The sequence below is a fragment of the Macaca thibetana genome, chromosome 14, assembly GCF_024542745.1.
Source record: "Macaca thibetana thibetana isolate TM-01 chromosome 14, ASM2454274v1, whole genome shotgun sequence".
In the NCBI taxonomy this organism is placed as follows: domain Eukaryota; kingdom Metazoa; phylum Chordata; class Mammalia; order Primates; family Cercopithecidae; genus Macaca; species Macaca thibetana.
This window is the reverse complement of record NC_065591.1, coordinates 18,302,455-18,308,452: the sequence shown is the minus strand read 5'-3', so window position 1 is coordinate 18,308,452 and position 5,998 is coordinate 18,302,455.

Genomic DNA, 5,998 nt, shown 5'->3' with positions numbered 1-5,998 from the left:
CCTGGGCGACAGAGCAAGACTGCCTCAAAAATAAACACATACATACATACATACAAACAAACAATACATAAAACAAAGATGATAACAGTCCTTTCCCAAAGCAGACCATCTTCCTGCTTGCCTAGGGACTAGATTGCTTCTGTAGGACTAACATTAGCCATAAGATTAGAAATAATTATGGTTTAGGAGTCATGCAGCTGGAGGTTACAAGCTTTTGACCCTCCCTAAACTGCTCCTAAGATCAGTGCTTGAGATAGTTTGCAGACCCTGCACTTGATGGATCAGCTGGCACCACCCAGATCGATAAACTGGCTCACCTGATCTTGTGGCCCCCACCCAGGAACTGACTCAGAGCAAGAAGACAACATCAACTCCCTGTGATTTCATCCCTGACCAGTCAGTACTCCTGGCTCACTGGCTTCCCCCAGTCACCAAGTTATTCTTAAAAACTCTGCTCCCCGACTGGGCGTGGTGGCTCACACCTGTAATCCCAGCACTTTGGGAAGTGGAGGCGGGTGGATCACCTGAGGTCAGGAGTTCAAGACCAGCCTGGCCAACATGGTGAAACCCCATCTCTACTAAAAATACAAAATTAGCTGGGCATGGTGGCGCATGCCTGTAATCCCAGCCACTCTGGGTACTGAGGCAGGAGAATTCCCTGAGCCCAGGAGGTGGAGACTGCAGTGAGCTGAGATTGTGCCACTGCATTCCAGCCTAGGTGGCAGAGCGAGACTCTGTCTCAAAACAAAACAACAGAAAAACCAAAACACCACCACCAACAACAAAAACTCTGCTCCCCAAACGCTTGGGGAAGCTGACTTAAGTAATAATAAAACTCCGGTATCCCGCACAGCTGGCTCTGCGTGAATTACTCTTTCTCTATTGCAATTCCCCTGTCTTGATGAATCGGCTCGGGCAAAGTGAACCCCTTGGGCGGTTACAACAGTACTACTTTCTCCATAGAATTAGCTTTCCTGCGTGCATCTAAAAACCTTAATTGGTCATGCCTGTAATCAAAGCAATTTGAAAAGTTGAGGCTAGAAGATGGCTTGAGCCCAGGAGTTCAAGGCCAGTCTGGGCAACATAGTGAGACCCTGTTTCTATAAAACCAAAAACCAAAAACCCTTGATTGGCATAGCATAGTTAGTCTTCAAATATATCCCTATCTTGAAGTATTTTACTTGTTTCACATGTGTTTTTCTTCTGTTCCCAATAGGTTGTAAATCTTTTAGAGGCAAAGTCCATTTCTTACACTTCAATATCCCCTACAACTGAGCACCCTGCTGAAGGACAGGTTAGTCTGAGTTGGCATATTGGTTGGTCTGAATAAGGAGAGAGGGGAGAACAGTTTGCTTCTGCAACACAGCTGTGAAAACACAGCTCTAGGCTAGCAGAGTAGCTCCCAGCTTGCCCCTTTCCCAGGTAAAGCCATTTCTATTTTTGTTTGTTTGTTTGTTTGTTTGTTTGTTTTAGACAGAGTCTTGCTCTGTTAGCCAGGCTGGAGTGCAGTGGCACGATCTTGGCTCACTGCAACCTCCCTCTCCTGGGCTCAAGCAATTCTCCTGCCTCAGCCTCCCAAGTAGCTGGGATTACAGGCGTGTGCCACCACGCCCGGCTAATTTATATATAATTTATATATATTATATAAATTATATATATTATATAAATTATATGTATATATAAATGAAGGGTTTCACCATGTTGGCCAGGCTGGTCTTGGACTCCTGATCTCAGGTAATCCGCCTGCCTCAGCCTCCCAAAGTGCTGGGATTACAGGCATGAGCCACCGTGCCTGGCCTGCCCTTTTTTTTTTAAAAAAGTTTTTTATTTTTTGAGACAGAGTCTCACTCCCTCGTCCAAGCTGGAGTGCAGTGATGTGATCTCAGCTTACTGCAAGCTCTGCCTTCCGGGTTCAAGCGATTCTCATGCCTCAGTCTCCTGAGTAGCTGGGAAGACAGGCACGCGCCCCACGCCTGGCTAATTTTTGTATTTTTAGTAGAGATGGGTTTTACCATGTTGGCCAGGTGGGTCTCAAACTCCTGGCCTCAGGTGATCTACCCACCTCAGTCTCCCAAAGTGTTGGGATTATAGGCGTGAGCCACTGCAACCGGCCTTCCAATTTACGTTTTGGAGCATTCATTCCATTGCAAGAGCTTATTTAATTTTTATTTATTTATTTATTTATTTGAGATGGAGTCTCGCTCTGTCGCCCAGGCTGGAGTGCAGTGGTGCGATCTTGGCTCACTGCAAGCTCCGCCTCCCGGGTTCACGCCATTCTCCTGCCTCAGCCTCCCGAGTAGCAGGGACTACAGGTGCCCACCACCATGCCTGGCTAATTGTTTTTGTATTTTTAGCAGAGATGGGGTCTTGCCGTGTTAGCCAGGATGGTCTCGATCTCCCGACCTTGTGATCCACCCGCCTTGGCCTCCCAAAGTGCTGGGATTACAGGCATGAGCCACTGCGCCCGGCCAATATTTATTTATTTATTTATTTATTTATTTATTTATTTTTGAGACAGAGTTTTGCTCTTCTTGCCCAGGCTGGAGGGCAATCGCACCATCTCAGCTCACTGCAACCTCCACCTCCTGGGTTCAAGCGATTGTCCTGCCTCAGCCTCCTGAGTAGCTGGGATTACATGCATGTGCCACCACGCTCTGCTAATTTGGTATTTTTCCTAGAGACGGGGTTTCTCATGTTGGTCAGGCAGGTCTCGAACTCCCAACCTCAGGTGGTCCGGCTGCCTCAGCCTCCCAAAGTGCTGGAATGACAGGCGTGAGCCACCGTGCCTGGCCAATTTTTATTTATTTATTTAGAAACAGGGTAAACCTCTGTCATCCAGGCTGGAGTGCAGTGGCACAATCATAGCTCACTGCAGTCCCAAACTCCTGGGCATAAGCGATCCTCCCACCTTAGCCTCCCAAGTAGTTGGGACTATAGGCGCGTGCTACCATACCTAGCTAAGTTGTGTATTTTTTAATTTTTTAGACGGGGTCTCAGTATTGCTGAGGCTGGTCTCCAACTCCTGGGCTGAAGTGATCCTACTCCCGTGCCCTCTCAAAGTGCTGAGATGACCAGCATGAGCCACCACACAGGACCAAGAGTTGATTTTGGTAACATCTTCTGTCCCTATCTGTCTGAAAAATCCTTGAGAGCAGGATCTACCATTAATGCATTTAACAATTATTATTATTATTTGTTTGCTTATTTTGAGATGGAGTCTCACTCTGTAACCCAGGCTGGAGCACTGTGGTGCTATCTCAGCTCACTGAAAACTCTGCCTCCCAGGTTCAAGTGATTCTCCTGCCTCAGCCTCCTGAATAACTGGGATTACAGGTGCGTGCCATGATGCCCAGCTACTTTTTTTGTATTTATTTATTTTTATTTTTATTTTTTTGAGATGGAGTCTTGCTCTGTCACCCACGCTGGAGTGCTATGGCATGATCTTGGTTCACTGCAGCCTCCCTCTCCTGGGTTCAAGCAATTCTCCTACCTCAGCCTCCTGAGTAGCTGGGACCACAGGCGACTGCCACCACGCCCCAGCTAATTTTTGTATTTTTAGTAGAGATGGGGTTTCACCATGTTGGTCCAGCTAGTCTCGAACTCCTGACCTCAAGTGATCTGCCCACTTTGGCCTCCCAAAGCGCTGGGATTACAGGCATGAACCATCACACCTGATGGTATTTTTAGTAGAGACGGGGTTTCACCATGTTGGCCAGGCTGGTCTTGAACTCCTGGCCTAAAGTGATTCACCTGCCTTAGGCTCCCAAAGTGCTGGGATTACAGGCTTGAGCCAACGCAATTGCCTACCATTAATGTATTTTTGTATATCTCCTCCCACCCCCACAAACTGTCAGGCAGGGGGCTTAGTGGGTGGAGGAAAGGCCCAGCAGTGCCTGAGTAACCCCTTTGCAGAAGGGCTTTGCCTACCTCTTTGCAGAAACTAGGGCACATCCAAACTGTCTCTTCTCAGGCTAGGCAGGACAGCGTGGCCTCACCTCTGAACCTTCAAGACTTGGACTTTGGCTGAAGCCAGGGCGTAGGAGTTCTAAGTCCCACTGGCCACATGCCCTCTGGCCCATCACTGTCCCAGGCTGCTCCTAGGTGGACACTCAATAGGTTAGGCAAGTCTTAGTTAAAAGCAGTGAGAGGCTGAGAGGCTGGGCATGGTGTAATCCCAGCACTTTGGGAGGCTGAGGCAGGCAGATCACGAGGTCAGGAGACTGAGACCATCCTGGCCAACATGGTGAAACCCCGTCTCTACTAAAATACAAACAAATTAGCTGGGTGTGGTGGTGGTGCACGCCTCTAGTCCCAGCTGCTCTGGAGGTTGAGGCAGGGGAATCGCTTGAATCCGGGAGGCAGAGACTGCAGTGAGCCGAGATTGTGCCACTGCACTCCAGCTTGGGTGACAGAGCAAGACTCTGTCTCAAAAAAAAAAAAAAAAAAAAAAAATCAGTGAGGAGGCTGGGCACGGTGGCTCACACCTGTAATCTCAGCAGTTTGACAGACCGAGATGGATGGATGCCAGGAGTTCTAGACCAGCCTAGGCAACATAGGAAGACCCTGTATCTACAAAAAATGCAAAAACTAGCTGGGTGTTGTGGCACGCACCTATAGTCCCAGCTACTCGGGAGGCTGAAGTGGGAGGATCGATGCCCAGGAAGTCGAGGCTGCAGTGAGCCCACGTCCTGCCACTGCACTCCAGCCTGGGTGACAGAGAGGTCCTGTCTTAAAAAAAAAAAAAAAAAAAAACCGGCCAACCACCAAACAAACAAAAAAGCAGTGAGGGTCAGACATAGTGGTTCATGCCTAGAATCCCAGCACTTTGGGAGGCCGAGGTGGGAGGATCACTTGAGCCCAGGAGGTCCAGACCAACATGGGAAACATAGCAAGACCTTGTCTCTACAAAAATACAAAAATTAGTCAAGCTTGAGGACGCAGGTCTGCAAGCCTACTTGGGAGGCTGAGGTGGGAGGATCAGTGAAGCTTGAGTGACTACATCACTGCACTCCAGCCTGGGTAACAGAAGACAGACGACGTCTCTAGAAAAAAAAAAAGGCCCATCCTGGCTGACACGGTGAAACCCCGTCTCTACTAAAAAAAAAAAAAAATTACAAAAAACTAGCCGGGCGAGGTGGCGGGCGCCTGTAATCCCAGCTACTCGGGAGGCTGAGGCAGGAGAATGGCGTGAACCCGGGAGGCGGAGCTTGCAGTGAGCTGAGATCCGGCCACTGCACTCCAGCCTGGGCGGCAGAGCGAGACTCTGTCTCAAAAAAAAAAAAAAAAGAAAAAAAAAAAAAGGCAAGGCGTTCCAATCATTCTCCCTTCACAGAGAAGCAGCTTGGATTCGATGGGGCTGTAGTTTCTGGATTCCGACTGCAAAGCTGACCGCTGGTACAGCGCAGCTTCTAACTTAGGAAAGGCACTAGCTCTCTACAAAGCCGCCACGCCCCAACTACACCCTGTAGCTACCAGCCAATCCCAAAGCCCGAGCGGGAGTCATCACCAGTTGCAAGGCGGGAGCCAGGGCCTTGGCTGGTACCAGGCCTCCTCCCCGGACCCGCAGAGGCCTGGCAGCGCCTCGTCTGAGGAGGGTTCGTGTCGGGAGGCCAAGGCTGGATGACCACTTAAGCCCATGAGTTCAAGACCGGCCTGGACAACATAGCGAGACCCCGTCTCTCCAGAAAAAGAAAAAAAAAAGAAAAAGAGAGAGAGAGATAAATTAGCCGGGCGGGGTGGCGCACGCTTGTAGTCCCATCTACTTAGGAGGCTGAGGTGGGAGGATCGCTTGAGCCCAGGAGGTGGAGGCTGCACTGACCTATCATCGCGCCACTGCTCTCCAGCGTGGGCGACAGAGCCAGACCCTGTGGCTGAAAAAATAAAACATAAAGCCAGGGGCCATCTTTGCTCCGGGCAGGTCAGCTGACCCGGGCTGGCACAGGCCCTGGCGCAGTTCCCGCCCCTCCCGAGAGCGCTGGCACCGCCCCCTCCCCGCGCC